Here is a 23,407-nt window from a genome sequence, read left to right as displayed (position 1 = left end):
TGGGGAGATTGACAATAGGTGACCCTCTGTCTCTCAGGGCCATCTACATGGCTTTTATCTTTCTTTCTAGTTGTATATCTTATCTATATTTGAAGTGGTTTGGATAAACACAGTAAGAGACAAAGATCTCAATGTTGCATGAATATTCATGCAATTGGAGGTGCTGAGACAAGGAATGCGGAAGAAATGTATGTCATGGAGGGTTCAGACTCTCTCTGACTCTGAGACAAAGGTAGGGAGCCCCGTAATCTCCTTTTATTGATCATGGTACCCTTTAAGGGTGCAATACAGTGACATCACAGAATGCATCAGAAGAAGTTACAAGAAGAAAATTGAGGCAGTAGTACAGGTATCTTTTCCTTGCATCTGCAGGCCAGTAATTGTGGCCTCCAGAAAGAAGATACAAAACCAGAAACAAATCCTTTCTTGGGCTACAAGCACTTGTATTTACATCCCAAAGACAAGGTTGGGCTGCCACATGAAATCTACATTTCGAATACAAACTGGGAGCACCTGAAGTCTACATCCCAAAGACTAGGCTGGGCCAGAGCCAGCAATGTACAATGTCAAAGATCTGGCCTGGCTAGCACCTGAGATCTGCACATCTAAGACCAGCCAGGCTTCTGTGAGAAAAGGAAAACTGGCCCTTTCAATATACTGAAATTATTTTCTGAAGGTAGCTTGAAAGGAGAAAATGTTCCTGTCTGTTGTACAGTTCAGTCTACATGGGCTCTCCCTGATAGCTCAGTCCATCCCCAACATCTCAATAGTTAATTCTCTTGGCTCAGTGAGCAAGAAAGGCTTTTCCCTAAATCCCACACCATGTCTCCTCAGGCCAGTTCAGCTTCTCCTTCCCCATGGGGTCCTCTATTCTAAGCCATAGCTGCTTTCACCAAGATCATGCATTTATGCATTCTAGACTGTCCCATTTCGGTGCTGGGTAGCTTTGCCACTTGCCCTGGGGCAATCCCAGTCTCATGGGGGGGGACCTCCCTTTTGGGGTAATAGGAATTAAAACAACTGAAGCCTGAGACAAGTAATTATGACCAATGCCCAGGAGTAGATATATTTCAGAGTCAATCAACTCCCAAATATTAGGAGCATTGCATTCATGGTCTTTCTGTGTTTAACCAAAGAACATTGCTCTATAGTGTGCAATAATGCTGGTTTGTGCTTCCTCCTCTGACTCAAGGAGTTTAGGTTTGTAGGGTGATACCGATCACAGTGCTCCTGAAGCACCTCCATTCCTCTGTGTTTATTGTAAAGTAGCTCTAAGCATTTTAGGATAACATGGTATGTCCTATTTCCCTTGCCACAGGGAGCTTAGGTTTATCACAGTTCTCATGAGGCACTTCCATTCCACTGTGTTTATCTGTAACCTTTTCTCTGTGCTCTCTTCCCTAACCAGTCTATCACCTTTTCCCCCAATCAGACTCTGTTAACTAGTACGGTTAGATTCCTCAGAAATCTATGATTTTATGTTTCTGAATGAAATATTGCTTTTCTCCTTCTTTTATGTCCTTTTGCATAGTTTATTTTAAAGCTATGTCCTTTTTGTATAGACACAGGAAGACAGTTAATATTATACATTTGTAACTTGGGAGTTAATTGATTCTGAATAATATTCCCTCCAGGCAACTGCTTTCTCTATGTAAGCCTCAGTTGTCCTTAGTTCCTAGCACCCCAAAAGCAGGGTCCCGACGAGGGACTGAATGGACCCAGGGCAAGCTGTGAGCTACTATGGCATCGAAATGGGCCAGGCCAAAGTGCCATAATACTCAACTTTAAGTTAACAGTATGGTCATGGACAAATGCTGTCATGATCCAAAAGTATCGACGAGATTAGGACCCTGCTGGGGATAGGAAAGCCTAATGTGGCCTGAGCACTGTAGTCTGAGATTGAGATGGCCTCAGAAGAGCAATTCTATAAGCTGAATGTATCTTTTATTGTGTCAATACAAAATGACTGATATTATGAATGTATGTTTGTTGGACTACAGAAAGGAGAAACACACCCGTAATTGGAATTTCAGTCTTGAGAGAGTCCTCTTGATGGATGAGAATCTGTCCTAGAAGAAGCTTTTTCTGAAGAAAGGATTTTACCTATGTGTAAGCCCCAACCTCTCCTGTTTGGAGATTTAACTAAGCTGTAAGAGTGGGCTGGGGAGGCAGATGGAGAATGAAGTAGCATATGGGAGGAAGAAGCAGGAGGAGAATCAAAGGAGAATGGAGAGGAGATGGGAATAAACGGAAGCTGACACCAATTGGCCTGGCCCTCATTCCCTCCTTCATCCTCTCTTTCCCTGGGTGGGGGAAGCGTCGTGAGACTACTACTAAACATGGGTGGCGAGAGAGATAGAGTGTCTCTGCCCTTTAGTCGATACACATCTGGCATCCCTGCGCACACCTGAACCTCTAACCGGTGTGCAATGAAAGGTAAGAACACCATTCGGTGGACTCCCACTCTAGAAAAGTTTAGTGGGAGAACAGGATTTTGTGGTGTGGCAAATTAGATTTTTACTATTACTAGCCATACTCCCCCAGTAAGATGGCACAAAAACAGTGCCACGTCAAGCCCTTTCAAAATTTTTCGTGCCAAACTGAACATGGCAAGTTCTTTATTGACTTGATTAAGCATTTTGCACATAGAACTGGACATCATGTTTCTCGGGACCATCTCTGGTCCTGCCTAAAAACTGTCTACAAATTTCATCCTTGGTTTCCAGATAAGAGTACTTTGGAGCCTAAAGTTTGGGAAAAGATTAAGAATAATGTCTTCAGGGAGTTTAAAGAAGGGGCTCAGATCGCCTGAAAATTCTGGGTAACTTGGGAAGTTGTTAACTCCGTTCTTAAGGCTTTGGAAAGTACCTCCGAAGAGGAGGATGTTAGGTCTACTATGGGAGGCTTTCCTCAGAAGCTAAGCAGAGAGGATCTTAAATTGGAGGATGAAATGAAGAAAGTTCCTACTACTGAGAGAGCCACATCTTTCGCTCCCATACCCAAGCCTAGAAAGAAGTCCTATGCTTGGCTGCTCCAATACCCAAGCCCCGAAAGAAGCTCAACACATTTCCAGTGGAACCACGTTCTCAGAGTAAAAATCTCTGTGATGCTGGTGATTTAACGTTCCCTACTGGTGTCAACCAGAGATTCCCCCACCTCCTCTGTATGAGTCCACTTCCAGTGCATCAGAGGAAAGTGTTGGGTATGATGAGCCAGCTACCACTTCCTCAGATTCTGAGTCTGAGAGTGGCTTGGTAGAGAAGGCTTCTCACAGGAACCTCCGCTCCTCGCCGTGTGGCCTCCAGGCCAGTTGGGACACGCTCCTGATAGAAGCTTACAGCAGAAACCTTTCGACCTTAAGTGTCAGTGAGCCAGACCTCATGAGCTCCATCTCTTCTTTCCCATCCAGCTGGAGGAAGATCAGTCTCTGTCTTATGAAGGGTTAAGAATGGATTCACTAAATCATTTCAAAAAGGCCTGTGCCTCATACAAACCTACATCTCCGAACTGTAAGGAGTATATTACAGGCTGGAGTAAAAAGGCTTATTGGGTGCTCAAGATTTTCATGTGGTCGCTAAGACATGCTTAAACCCTTTTCAGTACATGCAGTGGAGAATGTGGTTCAGTGATAAGGTCAAGGCAAAACTTGAAATCCTAGGCCATTCTGGCAAAAATGTTCAGGAATTAAATTAGTTTATGAGATATTAATATCACTGTATCACTGTATCACTTTTATCCCACTGCTCATAGATTTCTTTGAGCGGGCACCAGTAATGTCTCCAAATGAGACTTGTTACTGTTTTTGGCATATTGAATATGCAATGGGTAGCTTGCCAGCTCTGCAATGTGAGCGAGATACTCTCGGTAGCTTGCCAGGCTCTCCGAGTGTGATGGAGGAATCGAACCCAGGTCAGCCACTTGCAAGGCAAACGCCCTACCCACTGTGCTATTGCTCCAGCCCATGAGATGTTAATAGGTTAAGGGAAATGGCATGACCCTAAAAAACAAGTCACCTTACCTCGTCCTGTTTTTGCTCATGTCCGTGAAGCCGCCCTGTGGGCCTGGGAGAAGATTGATGCAGATACTGAATTTAAGGGAAGCGATATAAAGATTATTTAGGGTGCCTCAGAACCTTATGCAGACTTCATAGGGAGGTTGACAAAGGCCATTGAAAGGCAGGTTAAGGATAAGGAAACTCAGGAGCATTTGTCGAAACATTTGGCCTTTGAAAATGCTAATGAGGATTGCCAGGTCATTCTGTGCCCCATTAAGGAGAAGGAGGACATGATGGGGTACTTGAAGGCATGTCAGAATGTTGGTTCTATCATACATCAGGCTTGTATTAATGATGTTGAGGCCTATGCCATACAGAGGCAAGATCAGACAAATGTTTTAATTGTGGGAAACCAGGCCACCTTCGTAAGGACTGCAGGGTGCCTCCCAACCACGCTACTGTGAGAGCACCACCTGAACCTTGTCCTCCATTCCGTAAGGGAAACCATTGGGCCAGAGATTATCACTTCAATTTTGATGCAGCTGGTGACTCCAATTCGGGAAACTTGCAGTGGGGTCAGCCCCATGTCCCACAAAATCAGGGGATGTTCCCAGCCACAGCCCTTCGCCCTAATGTGGAGTTTTAGAGCTTCAGTCAGTAGATTCATTGCAACCAGCCACGGCAGGGAGCGCTGCCTTGGATATTCCCTGCCCTGATATAGTTACCATCTCTCCCAAACAGAGTCCATACAGATTAAAGTTTGATGCAAAGGGACAAGATTTGAGCCCCCAGGTAGAAAGGGACTTTGCTGAAGTGAATCTTACCAGCAGCACATCAGGTTTTCATGGTAGTCTGGAGGATTCCCTGACAACGAAGGTAAAGGCATCTCCAAACCCTGACTCCATTCCTAGAGGCTCACCGACAAGAAGTTAAGTTTGGGGAACAAGAAGCTATTCCGTGTATGTGAAGTTGAGTTCTGTACCTAATGTGTATCAGGTTTTGATTCAGGACAAAAGTGAGAAACTTTGGAATCAAAGAGTTGTGTCTATTGGTAAATTTGTGCTGGCAAACCAAGCAGAACTTTGTGTAAAAGGTCTCAGCTACCCTGAGAGCCCTCAGTCAGTTCAGAGGTGGAAAAAGCCTTCTCTACTTTCCAGTCTTGATTCCCAAGAACATCTTCCAGGAACTCAATCTGGACAACCAACTCTCAGGTTTTTTTTTTCAATTTTTTAAAAAATATTTTATTGAAACACTTTGAGAGCAGTTACAGAGTTCTTGGTTTAAGTCTCAGTCATACAATGACAAAACACCCAACCCTTCACCAGTGCACACATTCCAACACCAAAAACCCAATATCCACCCCCCATCCCACATGCTTCCCCTACCTGTGTGCCATACGATTTCCACGTTACTCTCTCTCTCTACTTGAATTACATTCAACATTTTGACACCAAACCCACCATTATTATTTGGAATTTTACCCCAACACTCAGATGTGCCAGAAAGGTAACATTAGCTCTGTAGCACTGTAATCCTTTGCTTATCGATTTGCTTGAGTGGGCACCAGTAACGTCTCCATTGTGAGACTTGTTGTTACTGTTTTTGGCATATCAAATATGCCACGGGCAGCTTGCCAGGGTCTCCCGAAATATTAGACAATTTGTTTTCTATTGCTGATTATGAATTGCATATGATGATACACGGCCGCACTACTGGCTGTGCAATTTTGGAATTCTGAAATTTTAATAATTAAATCTAGAGAGATTTCTGCCAAAAGCCCCTGTGTTTCGAGCTTTGTTTCTGAATCTCTGGGATCATGGCCAATAAGCAGCTTGATCAGCAGCCAGAGGGTTCGTTCATGGGCGGCAACTCGGGGTCTCATGGGGGGGAGGGGATTGGGGAAGGACCGGCTCTGACTCCGCCCCCATCCCATGAGGCTCCGAGTTCCTCGTCACTGTGGGCCCCTCTGTGGTTGTTCCTAGGCCTCTGGAAAATGGCGGCAGTGACCGGGCCACTAGGGAAACAGGCCAAGGCATGAAACCCATTCCCACCTTGGGTGGTCCGGCACTGGAAACCTAATGTGTAGTCCAGACACATTTCTGCCAAAAGCCACTGGGTGCTGAGCTTTGTTCCTGAGTCTCTGAGATCATGGCCGATAAGCAGCTCGATCAGCAGCCAGAGGGCTCGTTTGTGGGCAGCAACTCAGGGTCTCATAGGGGCGGGGGGGAAAGGACCTGTTCCGCCCCCATTCCATAAGATCCCGTGTTCCTTGGAACTGTGGGCCCCTCCCTGGCTGTCCCTGGGCCTCTGAACGATGGCAGTGGGGACTGAGCTGCCAGGGGAAACAGGCCAAGGCACAAAACCCATTCCCACCTGGAGCGGTCCGGCGTCATAACCTAATGAGAATTACGGACACATTTCTGCCCAAAGCAACATGATTGATATTCAGCAATACAGTGATTGATCACCCATCCCTCCACCTGGCAAACTTTCCACCACCAATATCCCCATTATCCCCTCCTTTTCCATTTCAGTCCTTACCCTGCCTCTATGGCAGACAATTGTTCAGATACTCTCTAGTTTTGGGCATTATATTTTGCTTGGATATTCCCACCACCATTCAAGCCTGCCTCTAGGAGCAGATGCTAGATCATCTATTTTAAATTTCTCACTTTTCATATCAGGAAAGATCATGTGGCTACATAAGCGGCTGCGTGGTTCAGAGAAATAGTCTTGGTCCCCACATACTGGAGCCATGCTTGTAGAAACTCATGGTTGCTGGGATCCATCTAGAGAAGGCGGGGAGACAGCACCTGCTCCTTCTGGGGCACCTCGGTAATATCAGCTCAGTTTGGGGTCCAGAGTATTCTCCAGTGTTGCGGTGCCCACCAGCCAGGATTCTTCACTGCTGACTGCAGCAAGATGGCCTCAGGTTTTTGTTTGTTTGTTTGTTTGTTTTTTTTATCAGAACCTGTGGTGATATGCCAGTTCCAAGGAAGGTTATTCAAAGATGACTCAGGCTGGTACAGTTTTATTTTGGGGTAAGTAAACTTCCACTTCTAGTTCATGAGATGCCACCTCTGGGAAAAAGGCTTCAGTGCCAGTGGGTATGTAGTTATTCTCCAACTTAACAATTGTTTATTGACCCAGGAGGCATAAAGACACCTCATTCATGGGTTCTCACCAACTCAGCCATTACAGATGCTGAGTCTGGTGAGGGACAGAAGGCATCGCCATTAGAATACTTCTGCTTGTGCATGTATGGTTGTGAAGCAAGTTATTTCTGATATCAGGAAAGAGCTTCCCATAAAGGCTGTAACTTGCACATTGTTTTTTTTCACTCTCCCAAGTTTTAATATCATATCAGACTCGGCTTATGTTGTTGTTCTCTTCCCTGGTATTGTGATTTTGTCTATAACAGCCCCAAATGCTATATTCAACAACTGCTTCAGCAGCTACAGATTCTTTTACAAAAGTGCTCTGAACCTGTTTTCATTACTCAGATCAGATCTCATTCTGATCTTCCTGGAGCTATGACTTGGGCACAGTTTTTTTTTTATCTTAATGGAGGTATGCCAGGTTTGACTGTTTGTAATTCCATTGTTTACATTAAATTTTATAATTTACCTCAAGAAGATCCCTATACAGAAGCTGAAAGACATTTTCAGGAAGGTGCACATGCTCAGGAAATTATTAATTCTTCTATTTGACGAAGAATGGGTAGTAGGGAGACTCCTAATTTGAGGAAAAGGTTATTTTTTTCTTTCAACAGATAACCTCACTAAGAAACTTTGGGTCCCAATACATCTCAACAGGACTCAAATTCATCCGCCTGATTTAACTCTCAGACCATTAGGACTCACAACTTTTTAAATTCCAGCCCCAAGGCATTGCAAAGCTAATTTCAGCTGGAAGTCACAAGGAAATCAGAGGAGCCAGCATCAGAAGATCTGCAGCAAAGGCCTCTAGCTCCTTTAACATATCACGAGGTCACATTAAGAGCATTCCTTATACTCCTCTTTCACAGGTTGTGGATTAGACAACACCAGAATCCTGTATTTTGGATTAACAATTCCTTCCTTTTACACTTTCCTTGGAATTGACAGGTGCCTCAGTTCCTGAAGGAGGAAGGAGTGACTTTTAGCAGGAACACTGTTTCATTTCTCTTCTTGGATATCCGTTTGTATTGGAGATTCCCACTGTCTCTTTCTCTACCTCCAGACATGGAGATGTACCAAACCCTGATGGCCGAAGCCTCTGATAACTTTTACAAAGTGTTTTTTCCTGCTGAGATGTGACCCCAGGGGCCGCAAGTGTGTGCGGCCTCTCACGCAGCTGCACGAGCGTGAATCCAGACCCAACTGAACCACTTTTGGTGTGGACAGCTCCTTGCAGAATGTCCCCAGCCTGAGAACTGAGCCGCAGCCCCATGCCTGCCCAGGAGGGGAAAGGTATTTCTCTCTCTCGCCTCTTCCTCTCTGGGGATGAATGGCGTGGGGACCACCATATTATGACGACCACAGATGGGGTTTACAAGCTTGCAATGATCCAATATCCTTAAGAAATCTCCCTGGACTTAGTTGTTAAAGTACAGAAATCCAAAACCGCGCGGCCGCGGTAGTGGCCGCACGACCTCATTTCTCTTCACAACAGGTCTGACTCTAGTGGGGTGCTCCTAACAATAATGGTGAGGTTTGTGCTGAAATATTGAATGTAACCAAAGTACACAGAAAGTAAAGTGAAACTTATCAGTTACAAGGCGCGGAGGGGCGGGATGGGAGCTGTACTGTGTGGGGTTTTGTTTTGTTTTGTTTTGTTTTTTGGTGGTGGGATATGGGCACTGGTGAAGGGATGGTGGTTTCAGCATTGTATAACTGAGACTTAAGCCTGAAAGCATTGTGATTTTCCACATGGTGATTCAATAAAATAAAAATCTTATTTAAAAAAATAATAAATACTCCAGCAGCCCCAGCCGGTGTCCTCCGCGCCCCGGCTCCTCACCTGGCCCCCTAACTGCGGCCCGCCCTCGCAGGAAGACTCTGGGGGCGTGTCCCGTATCTTAGTGGGCGTGGTCTAAAGTGGGCGTGGCCTCCTTTCAGAGAGGCGGCCTCTGACGCGGCCACAGTTATTCTTTGTTACCTCAGCTCAATCGGTACTTGTATTTTTTTGAAAATTCACTTTTGCGATCTCAAACACGCAAAATAGCCATTAGCTTAGTCTGACACTATAAAAGCTGTCAGTTAATAAGGGAAGTTTAGCACGATCAGAAAACCTTTCCACAAGAAGAAAAAGGAATAAATAACTACAAAGCTCCAACTCTATACTTCCGTAACAATATGAAGAAGCAGCGAAAATCCCCCTCACCAAGAGAGGGAGAAGAAAAAATTCCAGAAACATCAATGGGGGCTACTCACATCTACGACCTCTCAGATAAACAATTTAGAGAGGAGATCTGTAGGAGAGTCGACCTACTCCAAGCAACCATGGAACAGACATCCAATAAACTAAGGGAGGAGATGAATGAAGCACTGGAACGGTCCACCAAGAAAATACAGGAAGAAATGAGAACAGAAATCTCAAACCTACGAACGGAAGTCACACAAATAAAGGAATCAGTAGACGAATTAAAAATCTCTCTAGATGCCCTCAACAGTAGAATGACGACAGCTGAAGAAAGAATCAGCGACCTGGAAGATGAGCTGCAGAAAGCTTATAGACAACAACAAATCATGGCCAAAGACCTCAAAATGGCTATAGAGAGAATCAGAGCCCTGGGGGATGACTTCAAGAGAAACAACATAAGAATCATTGGAGTACCAGAACCACAGGGAAGTAACCCCAATGAAAAAAACACAGTCAAAGACATCATTGCTAAGAAATTCCCAGAGCTGGACAAGGCAGGCATCCAGATACAAGGAGTCCGAAGAGTACCAGCAAAAAGAGACCCGAATAAAAAGACTCCAAGGCATATCATAGTCAGAATGACGGATGCTATGGATAGAGACACAATTCTGCAAGCAGCAAGGTCAAAGAAGGAAATTACATACAAAGGAGAACCCCTCAGATTTACAGCAGACCTGTCAGAGGAAACCCTCCGAGCCCGAAGACAATGGTGGGACATAGTGAAAAGACTCAATGAAATGAACGCCTCACCAAGAATACTTTATCCGGCTAAACTCTCACTCAAACTCGAAGGAACCATACACTACTTCTCGGATAAACAACAGCTCAGGTCCTTCATAGACTCAAAGCCAAACTTGAAAGAAGTTCTAAAGGGGCTACTGTAAGACAAGGTGGAGCCACATAAAAACAACAAATACCACAGAAATATGACACAAAATCCTATCACAATAATCTCTCTCAATGTCAACGGCCTAAATGCACCCATAAAGAGACACAGAGTGGCAAAATGGATCCAGAAATTAAACCCATCATTCTGCTGCCTGCAAGAAACACACCTGAACAAACAGAGTAAACATAGACTCAAAGTCAAAGGATGGAAAACAATCCTGCAAGCAAACAACCCCCATAAAAAAGCTGGAGTGGCCATCCTAATATCCGACAACATAGATTTCAGGTTGAAAAAGATTAAAAGGGACAGCGAAGGTCATTTTCTGTTTATCAAGGGATATGTACAACAGGAAGAAATCACACTCTTAAACATATATGCACCTAATGAGCGACCAGCTAAATATTTAAAACAACTCCTAGCAGACTTCAAAGAGGACATTACTAACAGCACAATAGTAGTCGGAGACTTCAATATGGCCTTATCGCCTCTAAATAGATCGACAAGAACAAAACTCAACAAGGAAACACTGACTCTGAAAGAAGAAATTGAAGAGAGAGGCCTAATAGACCTATACAGGGCCTTACTCCCCCAAAAGAAAGAATACACATTCTTTTCCAGTGCACACGGAACATTTTCTAAAATAGATCATGTACTGGGCCCCAGAACATACCTCAATAGAATCGGAAAAATCGAAATTGTATCAACCATCTTTTCAGACCACAATGCGCTGAAGATAGAAGCTAACCACTCACTGACACGGAGAATCAAGTCAAACACTTGGAAATTAAACAATTCAATGTTGAACAATGAGTGGGTCAGGAAGGAAATCAAGGAAGAAATCAAAAAATACTTAGAAACAAATGAGAATGAAGACACGAGCTGACAAAACCTATGGGACGCAGCTAAAACCGTGTTAAGGGGAAAATTTATAGCTCTCCAAGCATTCCTCAGGAAGGAAGAAAGGGCCCACATAGACATCCTGACTTCACGACTCAAGACCTTAGAAAAGGACCAGAAAAAGGAACCCAAACCAGATCGAAGGAAAGAAATAATAAAAATTAGAGCAGAAATTAATGACATGGAAACCAAAAAGACAATCCGAAAGATCAATGAAACAAAGAGCTGGTTCTTCGAGAAAATAAACAAGATTGATAAACCGCTAGCAAGACTCACAAAGAAAGAAAGAGAAAGAAAGCTAATAAATCGAATCAGAAATGAAAAGGGGGACATCATAACAGAAACCAGTGAGATTCAAAAGATCATTAGAGACTACTTCAAAAGTCTATATGCCACAAAACAGGAGAACCTAAAAGAAATGGATGGATTCCTCGATTCCTACAATCTCCCAAGACTGAACAAAGAAGACTTGGAATACCTGAATAGACCCATCAATGTTAAGGAAATTGAAACGGTAATCAAAAACCTCCCCAAAAACAAAAGCCCAGGCCCAGATGGTTTCACTGGCGAATTCTTCCAAACATTTAAAGAAGACCTGCTGCCTGTTTTCCTCAAACTTTTCCAGGAAATTGAAAAAACAGGAAATCTCCCAAACAGTTTATATGAAGCACACATCTCCCTAATACCAAAAGCAAACAAAGACACCACTAAGAAAGAAAATTACAGACCAATATCCCTGATGAACACCGATGTGAAGATCCTCAACAAAATACTGGCAAATAGGATCCAACAACTCATCAAAAAGATCATACATCACGACCAAGTGGGATTCATCCCGGGGATGCAAGGATGGTTTACCATTCGGAAATCAATCAACATAATCCACCATATCAATAAAAGCAAAGATAAAAACCATATGATCATATCAATAGATGCAGAGAAAGCATTTGACAAGATCCAACATCCTTTCATGATGAAAACCCTCGCCAAAATGGGGTTTGGAGGAACTTTCCTCAAGATAGTCGAAGCCATCTATCACAAGCCTACGGCAAGCATTATCCTCAACGGGGAAAAACTAAGGGCCTTTCCTCTGAGATCGGGCACAAGACAAGGATGCCCACTCTCACCACTCCTCTTCAATATAGTACTGGAAGTACTTGCGATAGCTATTTGACAAGAAAAAGAGATTAAGGGCATCCAGATAGGAAAGGAAGAAATCAAACTCTCACTATTTGCAGACGATATGATACTATATCTAGAGAAGCCTAAAACCTCTACTAAGAAACTCTTAGAAACAATAGACTTATACAGTAAAGTTGCAGGCTACAAAATCAATACCCAAAAATCCATGGCCTTTATATATGCAAACAATGAGGCAGAGGAAAGGGACATAAAAAAGCAATCCCATTCACAATCGTGCTCCAGAAAATCAAGTACCTCAGAATCAGCTTAACCAAGGAAGTAAAAGACCTCTACATAGAAAACTACAAAACGCTACTCCATGAAATCAAAGAGGACATGAGGAAATGGAAACATATACCCTGCTCATGGATAGGGAGAATCAATGTTGTCAAAATGGCAATACTCCCCAATGCATTATACAATTCAACGTGATCCCTATAAGTATACCCATGACATTCTTCAAAGAAATGGATCAAGCAATCTTAACATTCATATGGAACAACAAACGTCCAAGGATAGCTAAAACAATTCTTGGGAAAAAGACGATGGGAGGCATCACCCTCCCCAACCTCAATCTTTACTACAAAGCAGTAACAATTAAAACAGCATGGTATTGGAACAAAGGCAGAGCCATAGACCAATGGAACAGGGTGGAATACCCTTACACACAACCCCAAATGTATGATCATCTAATCTTTGATAAGGGAGCAAGAGATGTGAAGTGGAGCAAGGAAAGCCTCTTTAACAAATGGTGCTGGCACAACTGGACAACCACATGCAAAAAAATGGGCATAGACCTTGACCTGACACCATGCACAAAAGTCAGATCAAAATGGATTAAAGACCTCAACATTAGACCACAAACCATAAGATACATTGAAGACAAGGTCGGCAAAACCCTCCACGATATTTAAGATAAAGGTATCTTCAAAGGTGACACGGAACTAAGCAATCTAGTAAAAACAGAGATCAACAAATGGGACTACATTAAACTAAAAAGCTTCTGCACCGCAAAAGATACAGTGACCAGAATTCAAAGACTATCCACAGAATGGGAAAGGATATTTACACAATACCCATCAGATAAGGGGTTGATATCAATGGTATATAAAGCACTGGTTGAACTCTACAAGAAGAAAACATCCAACCCCATCAAAAAATGGGGCCAAGAAATGAACAGAAACTTTACCAAAGAAGAAATACGAATGGCCAAAAGGCACATGAAAAAGTGCTCTACATCACTAATCATCAGAGAGATGCAGATCAAAACAACCACAAGATACCACCTCACACCACAGAGACTAGCGCACATCCAAAAGAACAAAAGCAACCGCTGTTGGAGAGGATGTGGGGAGAAAGGGACCCTGCTACACTGCTGGTGGGAATGCCGACTGGTTCAGCCCTTCTGGAAAACAATATGGACGATTCTCAAAAAATTAGAAATTGAGCTCCCATTTGACCCAGCAATACCACTGCTGGGAATATATCCCAGAGAGGCAAAAAAGTATAATCGAAATGGCATATGCACATGTATGTTCATCGCAGCACTGTTTACAATAGCCAGAATCTGGAAAAAACCCGAATGTCCTAGAACGGATGACTGGTTGAGGAAACTTTGGTACATCTATACAATGGAATACTATGCAGCTGTTAGAAAAAAGGAGGTCACAAATTTTTTATTTAAGTGGATCGGCATGAAAAGTTTCATGCTAAGTGAAATGAGTCAGAAAGACAGAGACAGACATAGAAAGATTGCACTCATCTATGACATATAGAATAACAGAGTGGGAGACTAACACCCAAGAATTGTAGAAACAACTACCAGGAGGTTGACTCCATGGCTAGGAGGCTGGCCTCACATTCTGGGGAAAGGGCAACTCAGAGAAGGGATCACCAACTATAATGTAGTCGAAGGCCATGTGGGAGAAGGGAGTTGCGGGCTGAATGAGGGCTAGAGACTGAGCACAGTGGCCACTCAACACCTTTATTGCAAACCACTATAGCTAATTAGAGGGAGAGAACAGAAGGGAATGCCCTGCCACAGTGACAGGGTGGGGTGGGGGGAGATGGGATCGGGGAGGATGGGAGGGATGCTGGGTTTACTGGCGGTGGAGTATGGGCACTGGTGAAGGGATGGGTTCCCGAACTTTGTATGGGGGAAGTATAAGCACAGATGTGTATAAATCCGTAACTGTACCCTCATGGTGATTCATTAATTAAAAATAAATAAATTTATTAAAAAATAATAAATAAATAAAATTATCTTTCAACCGTCAAAAAATAAATAAAATGATAGATATATTTCCAAAAAAAGTGTTTTTTTCCAAACATAAGCTAGGTTGCATATCTATGACTGCCAATAAAACTGACCAGAGAATGGCTGCATTCCCTACTGAAGAACTCCTGGCAGAAGCTGTGCTGCCCCTGATCCAGTGCTTTATGACTTTTATCAGACTATTAACAGTTGCTTCCCTGGGACTCATTGCAATGACCACTACTGTGCTGTTGCAGAAACAAATCTTCAAAGTTTTATCCGGACACTTCATTTCTTCAGAATGTTACTAAATTACTCTCATCACCCTTGAACAGTGCAGGACAATCGGACACTTTACAACAACGTTGTCAACAACTTTATACATCATGGTGTTTAAATCAAAATTTACAAAGAATTAGGCACTCAGAGATATGAAAAAAAATCTCTGAAATTTCATAATGATGTAGTGTCAGCTAATGACAAATTAGTGAAAAATGAAAAATCTCAAGGTAGGAAGAGAACTTGTGTGTTTGCTTGTAAAACAAAACCAAAAGTGATGGATAAGTGATGAATTATCTCTGACTTGGCAAAGTCAAAACTGGCTTCTACTGACCCCAGAGAGAATGGACCTTGGCTGCATCTGCGTCCGGTTTTTAAAATGTGAAACAATAGTAGGAAGTGTTTGAATGGCTGTGTAGCTCTTATCATACCCCAAAATTTATTTATCGGGGAAGAAGAATGGAGAACTCAGGTTCAGCCTTGGGTCCCTGTGACCCAGCTCTGGGTGTCGTGTCCTTTCCAGTCTTCCGGTCTCTGAGTCTGGACAAGACCCTGGGCTCTGATTTCAGGATGAATTCTATTTCACCTGGGAACATTTTCCTAGTGAACCACTCACTAAATAGAAAGAAATGAATGTTTCTGGGAAATAAAGATGGACTTGGGAGTGTCAGAGTTGGGAGCAGGGATTCCCTGCTCTGAGTCTGAACAGGGCTCAGACTCTGAGATTTCGACCGAATTCTGATGATTTGGTCACAGGTGGTTAGTGAAAAAAACCTATTACAATTCTCATCTGAGAAGTTGAAACTGTCTAATGATAAGAGATAGTACAGGGGTTAGGATGATTGAACAGCACGCAGAGTTTGATACCTGGTACCACATGTGGCTCCCCATGCACCACCCAGAGCGATCGCTGAACTCAGGACCAGGGATAATTGAGGAACACCGCTGGGTATGACCCCAAAACCACAACAAAAGTGAAAAAACTCTATACTTACTGGGTTATATGTCAGGACAATTCTAAAATTTTTATTTTGGGGGACGAGGATGGTCACACACTGAGATACCCAGTGGTTAGTCCTGGATCTACACTTAGAAGTTATTCCTGGTGGTGCTTGGGGGATCACATGGGATGCCGGAGATAGAACCCGGGGTAGCCATGTGTGAAGCAAACACCATCTCCATTGTGCTATAGCTCTGGCCCTGAGTTCAATTCTAAGTTTCATGGGAGTCTCCATACTCTCTTCCACAGGTCTCGAACCAGACCACATTCCTGCCAACAGTGGATGAGAGTTCTTTTCTCACCACATTCCCGCCAACAGAGATTGTTCCTACTCTTTTTGATATGTGTCATTCTCACTGGTGGGAGTGATTTCTCATTGTCCTCTGGATTTGATTTCCCTAATGAGAAGTGATATTGCACGTCTGCTGTCTTCCTGAGAAGTGTCTATTCACCTCCTCTCCCCATCGCTTGGATGGGGTTTTGAATAATTTTTCTGTTGATATTTGTAAGTACTTTACTTGTCTTGGGTACCAACACTTTATCTGATGCATTGAATGGGAGTTTTTTCCCTATATGGTTAGCTGTCTTTTAGTTTTTCATGTGTTTCTTTTGCCATGCAGAAGGTCTTTAATTTGATGTTGTACCATTGGTTTACTTTTTACTTCATTGTGTTTGCCAGTGGTATCAACTCATTGAAAACACCTTTTAGGTCCAAATCTTAGGGTGCTTTGCCTATATTATCCTCAATGTGCCGAATATTTCTGTCAAATTTAAAATTTGAACAGGAAGGTATGTTGAATCAAGTAGATCAGAAGAAGAAAGATAAACAGAGGATGATCTCATGCCTGTCTTTGGAACTCTCGAGTTCATTCACCAACGTAGTTTGTCACGATCCTCAGGCAACCACAAGCTACCATCCAAGCTTGTGAAGCTGTGCAGAGAAGCAATAAAGGAAGACCTCAAAGGGAGAAGAGCAGCAGCAGAAGCCGGGAAAAGTATTTGCAATGCTTGCCTGTCCTTCGCCAACTACAAAACCAAGATGACTGCCTCCGATGTCCTGATGGATCTATCACATCTTTCAGAAGGGCAATGGAGAGGATTATTCACGACTTCTACTCGGATCTCTTCGACAGCCACGTCTACCTGCCCACACACCAAATTCTGCAGGATGGATGTGTTGTTCCCAACGTCCTCTCTTCCAAAATCCGACATCCCATTTCATTGGGAAAGAAGCATAGAGCACCCAGTCCATACAAGGTCAGACCCAAACACCTGAAGAATCTGCCGCCAGTATTTGTCAATACACTGGCTCGGCTCTTCACACACTACCTGTCTGAATGCAGGGTTCTGTACCTATGGAAGACCAGCATGACTATCCTGTTGTACAAGAAGGGAGACATCCACGACTCAGCAACTATTGCCCAATCTTCCTGTGGTCCGTCACCTACAAGTTGTTCACTCGAGTCATCCTGAATAGAATATGCAGAACACTAGATGAAGGACAACCATGTGAGCAACCTGGGTTCTGAAAAGGATTCAGCACAATCGACCATATCCACACAGTGACCAACCTCATTGAAGTTTCGCAGGAGTTCAAGGTGCTGCTCTGTCTAACATTCATCTGTTTAAAGACCTTGAATCTATTGAGATTGAAGCGGTCATCGAAGCCCTAGCCAAACAGGGCGTTCAAACTCAGTACATCAAGATCCTTCGACAGCTGTATTACGGATTCACCACCAGGATCTCACCATTCTACAAGGAAGTGATCATCGATGTAAAGAGAGGGATTCAGCAGGGTGATACCATTTCACCAAAACTCTTCAGTGCCACACTCGAGAACATCATGTGACGACTGGAATGTGAAGAAATGGGAGTGAAGATAGACAGTCGGCAACTATATCGCCTCTACTTCGCTGATGACATCATTCTAATAACACAAAACATTAGCCAAGCAGCACAAATGCTGGCCAACTTCGACCGTGGAAAGGCCGGACTGCAGCTGAATCTCACCAAAACAGTGCTCATGAAAAACGAACTAGTCCCTCACGTTCCATTTGCTCTCAATGGAGTGAACATCTTGAATGCAGCAGCAATGTGTACCTGGGTTGAGAAGTCAGCATGAAGAATGACTTGGTGCCAGAACTGCACAGGAGGAAGAGAGAAGCGTGGAATGCCTTCAAGAGAATCAAAGAAGTGGTTGAGAGGACGAAGAACCTCTGGCTCCAGGCACATCTTTTCGACCCCACCGTTCTTCCTGCACTAACAAACACCTCAGAGACCTGGGCCCCACAAAAACAAGATGAGAATGCTATTTGGGTACCCCAAAGAAGAATAGAAAAAGCTATGCCTGGAGTATCACGTTTCACTCAAGTGAGAGAAGGAATCTGAAGTTCCAACTTCCCCCAACAGTCAAGAATCAGGGATGCTGTATTGTTTGCTAAGGCATCAAAAATCAGATGGCCGGACATGTCATGTGGTTCAGAGATGACTTCGGGAGTAGAGCTGTTACTGACTGAATTCCACAGGACATCAAAAGAGTACGTGGCCAACCACCTACGAGATGGTCAGACTTCTTCGTCAAAACCCTGAATGAATGGTTCAAGGCTCTTTGTGCTCCTGGAGTGAGCAGATACCATTGGGCTGCACTAGCACGCACAGGGACAAATGTAGACGTTACTGGCGCCCACTAGAGCAGATCGAAGATCAACGGGATGACAAGTGGTACAAGTGATACAAGTGATCTCACTTATCTATTATGCATAGAATAACTGAATGGGGGTATGTAATGTAGTTAGGGGAAGCCTGGATCGTACTTAACCTCGGAACTTTTGGAGGAAAAGGACAGAGAGGGAAAGAAATCAAGAGGGGGAGGGTTGAAGACAAGAAAGGGGAGTAATGGGTGAACAGGGGCAGGGGATTCACTTATGCTGGTGATGGGGGAGAGTGGTATAATGTCAACAACACAGAAAACATGAGATTCCAGCTGTACCTAGGGGCACTGTGTAATGCGCATGTCAAGGATGCAGGCAGGGGTGGAGCACGGGTGGGGTGGGAGGGAATGGGGGAACACCGGTGGAGGGAAGTTGACATCAGTAGTGGGATTGGTGCTGAAATATTATATGCCTAAAACAACTATCAATAACTTTGAAAATCGTGGTTCTTGAATTAGATAATTTTTAATTAAAATGTATTTATCACTTGTATCACTTGTATCACTTTTCGTCCTGTTGATCTTCGATTTGTTCGAGCGGGCAGTAGTAATGTCGCCATTTGTCCCTGTCACGTAATAGTGTAGCCCAATGATATCTGCTTGCTCCAGGAGCAGGAAGAGATTCAAACCGTTCATTAAGGGATTTGATGAAGATATCTGACCATCTAGTTGGTGGGCGGCCACGCGATCTTCTGATGTCCCGTGGAATCCAGTCAGTAGCAGCTCTAGTCCAGCGGTCATCTCTGAATCACATCACATTACTGGCCCATCTTATTTTTGATGCCTTGGCAAAAGAGACAGGGTCCCTGATTGTTGACTGTCTACAGAGGTCAGAACTTCGGATTCCTTCTCTCACTTGAGTGAAACATGATACTCCTAGCATAGCTCTTTCTTTTAATTATACATTTTTTCTTTATTGAATCACCATGTGGAAATTTACAAAGCTTTCAGGCTTAAGTCTCAGTTACACAATAGCATAGCTCTTTTAATTCCTCTTTTGGATACCCAAACAGCGTTCTCATCTTGTTTGCGTAGGGCCCAGGTCTCTGAGGCGTATGTCAGTGCAGGAAGAATGATGGAGTTGAAAAGATGTGCCCAGAGCCGGAGGTTCTTTGTATCTTAACAACTTCTTCGATGCTCTTGAAGGCGTTCCAGGCACTCTCTTCCTCCTGCGCAGTTCTGGTGCCAAGTCGTTCCTCATGTTGAGTCTTGACACAGGTATGCATAGCTGCTGCATTCGCAGATGTCCACTCCATTGAGAGCAAATGGAATGTCAGGGACTAGTTCGTTTTTCATGAACATAGTCTTGGTGAGATTCAGCTGAGTCTGACCTTCCCATACTCATGGTTGAAGCCGGCCAGCATTTGTGCCGCTTGGTTAACGTTTGGTGTTATTAGAATGATGTCATCAGCGAAGTGGATGTGGTGTAGTTGCCGACCATCTGTCTTCACTCCCATTCCTTCCCAGTCTTTGTATGACATTCTCGAGAGTGGCACTGAAAGTTTCGGTGAAATGGTATCACCCTGTCGAATCCCTCTCTTTACATCGTTGATCACTTCCTTGTAGAATGGTGAGATCCTGGTGGTGAATCTGTAATACAGCTCGCAGAATATCCTGATGTACTGAGTTTGAACAACCTGTTTGGCTAGGACTTCGATGATCACTTCAGTCTCAACAGAATCAAAGGTCTTCTTTAACTCTTTAAATCAATATGCCAAAAACAATAAAAACAATGGGCCTCATTCCCTTGAGCCTGAAAGAGCCTTCAATACAGCAGCGTTAAGAAGAATGAGCAAGGAGAAGCTGATAAAATCTCAAGGCCGAACGAGGCTGCCAAAAGGAAGAAGGACTAAAATGACTATCTGTACTTTCAATGCACTTATACTGGAATCGGAAGCATCTATCTACTGATGGTGCAAGTGCAGAAGATCAAATATGACATCATTGCTCTGACTGAGATGAGAAGGCATTGATCACATCCCGCCATTTTCGACACTGGAGAAGAACTCTTCCTCAGGACATGTGACAATTGAGGCACCGGTGGTGTCGGTTTCCTTGTCGACATGAACTTGGCCATGAGCACTGATTCATTAAAATGCCTAACAACCCAAATCGGACACTTAAGCTTGAATAGATGTGGCTCACTGCCAGCAGTTTCTATCTTCGTCGTCTACGCACCAACATCCAACTACGATGAAGAAGAAATTTAGAAGTTCTACATGGAGCTGGAGAAGTTCTATAAAGACAACCACACCTTCTACAAGATCACTGTTGGTGATTTTAATGCCAAGATAGGACCGAGAAGGTCACCCAAAGAACTACATATTGGAACCCATGCCTAGAATGGAAAGAACAGGGTGAGAGACCGTCTGAGTTCATCATGTCGACAAGACCATCCATGGTAACTCACAGTTCCAGAAGGCCGAATCTAAACGCTGGACATGGGAGTCTCCCGGTGGACAGTTCCACAATGAAATTGACCACATCATATTCAATGGACGTTTTTGCTGCACCAATGTTGCTGTTGTCCAAAAATTCCAAACAGGATCAGACCACCGTCTCCTTCATAAAAAATTCTACTACAATGAGTGGGAAGAAAGGACTGCAACGTTTAAGAAGAGAGTTCCCAGAATGACCACCAACTGGGAGCTCTTTGGCATTATTGCGTCAATGTGGGAAGATGCTGTCGTTGACAACATCGATCGACTGGTTCAGCATCTCCATGACTGCATGAGGAATGCTGAGAGTGGGAAAGCCACAAACAGATGCCTGTCTTCAGAAACTCTCGAGCTCATTTGCCAGTGTGGTTTGGCACGAGCCTCAGGCAATCACAAGCTAACATCTAAACTCGCAATGCTGTGTAGAGAAGCGATAAAGGAAGACCTCAAAGAGAGAAGAGTAGCAGTGTTGGCTGGTGTGGCAGAAGCTGGGAAAAGTATTCGCAATGCCTTGCTGTCCTTTGCCAACTACAAGACCAAGATGACTGCCCTCCGACGTCCTGATGGATCTATCACATCTTTCAGAAGGGCAATGGAAAAGATTATTCATGACTTCTACCCGGATCTCTTCAATAGCCACATTCACCTTTCCACACACCAAATTCTGCAGGACAGATATGTTGTTCCCAGCATTCTCCCTTCCGAAATCTGACATGCCATTTCGTCAGTAAAGATACAGACAACACCGTGTCCAGACAATGTCAGATCTGAACACCTGAAGAATCTGCTGCCAGTACTCATCAATACACTGGGTTGGCTATTCACATGCTACCTCTCTGCATGTAAGGTTGTGTCCCGATGAAAAACAAGCAGGACCATTTTGTTTTATAAGAAGAGAGACAGCCACAACATTGGCAACTATCGCCAGATCTGTCTGTTATCTGTCGTCTACAAGTTTTTCACTTGAGTCCTGAATAGAATAGGCAGAACACTAGATAAAGGACAACCATGTGAGCAAGCCAGGTTCTGAAAAGGATTCAGTATGATCAACCATATTCAAGTGGTGACAAAGCTCACTGAGGTTTTGCGTGAGTTCAAGATGCTGCTCTGTCTAACGTTCATGGATTTAAAGAAGGCCTTTGATTCTGTTGAGACTCATTATCTTGCCTTGGGTATCAATCTTTTATCTGATGCATTGAATGGTAACAATTTCCCTATTCAGTTAGCTGCCTTTTATTTTTATCACGTGTTTCTTTTGCCATGCAGAAGGTCTTTAATTGGATGTAGTCTCATTGGTTTACTTTTTATTTCATTGCTTTTGTCAGTGGTACCAACTCATTGAAAACTTCTTTTAGGTACAAATCTTGGGGTATTTTGCCTATATTTTCCTCATTGTGCTGTATGTTTCTGGTCAAATCTTAAAATCCGAACTGGAAGCTATCATATTGATTCAAGTAAGTCAGAAGAAGAAAGATAAACATGGGATGATCGCACTTATCTGTGGTGTATAGAATAACTGAACGGGGGATTGTAATGTAGTAAAGAGGGGAGGCCTAAATCATACTTAACCTCGAAACTTAGGGAGGAATAGGACAGTGAGGGAAATAAATCAAGAGGGAGAAGGTTGACGATAAGAAAGGGAAATAATGGGTGAACAAGAGCAGGGGATTCACTTATTCTGGTGTGGGGGGAGAGAGGTATAGTGTCAACAACACACAAAACATGAGATTCCAGCTGCAACCAGGGCCCCTTTGCAATGTGCCTGTCAAAGTGGCAGGCAGGGGTGGAGCAGAGTGGGGTGGGAGGGAATGTGGGAACACCAGTGGTGAATAGTTGGCATCGATGGTGGGATTGGTGCTGAAATATTATACGCCTAAAACAACTACGAATAACTTTAGAAATCATGGCTCTTGAATTGAATAAAAATGTTAATTAGAATATATTTATATCTAATATTTTGGCCATTAATTTGCAAGATCTCATAGATCTGGAAACTTGAAGTATTATTTTAGAAGCATCTCAGCTTACACCAAAGAATATTGTAAACGTTTATGAAAATTTTTTTTTCTTTTTGGGTCACACCCAGCGATGCTCAGGGGTTACTCTTGGCTCTGCACTCAGGAATTACTCCTGGCGGTGCTTGGGGGACCATATGGGATGCCGGGGATCGAACCTGGGTCGGCCGCATGCAAGGCAAACGCCCTACCCGCTGTGCTATCGCTCCGGCCCCGTTTATGAAAAATTTTAAATAATTTATCTCTGAATACTTGTTTTCATTAAAAACTTGTTTGGTGCCTTCAAAGAAGTTCTTTCATGTGTCGTACAGAGAAAAGCTTTAACGTTTTCTTAAAATCTCTCTAT

This window comes from Sorex araneus, chromosome 1, assembly GCF_027595985.1.
Source record: "Sorex araneus isolate mSorAra2 chromosome 1, mSorAra2.pri, whole genome shotgun sequence".
In the NCBI taxonomy this organism is placed as follows: Eukaryota; Metazoa; Chordata; class Mammalia; order Eulipotyphla; family Soricidae; genus Sorex; species Sorex araneus.
Note: the sequence above shows the minus strand (reverse complement) of the source record.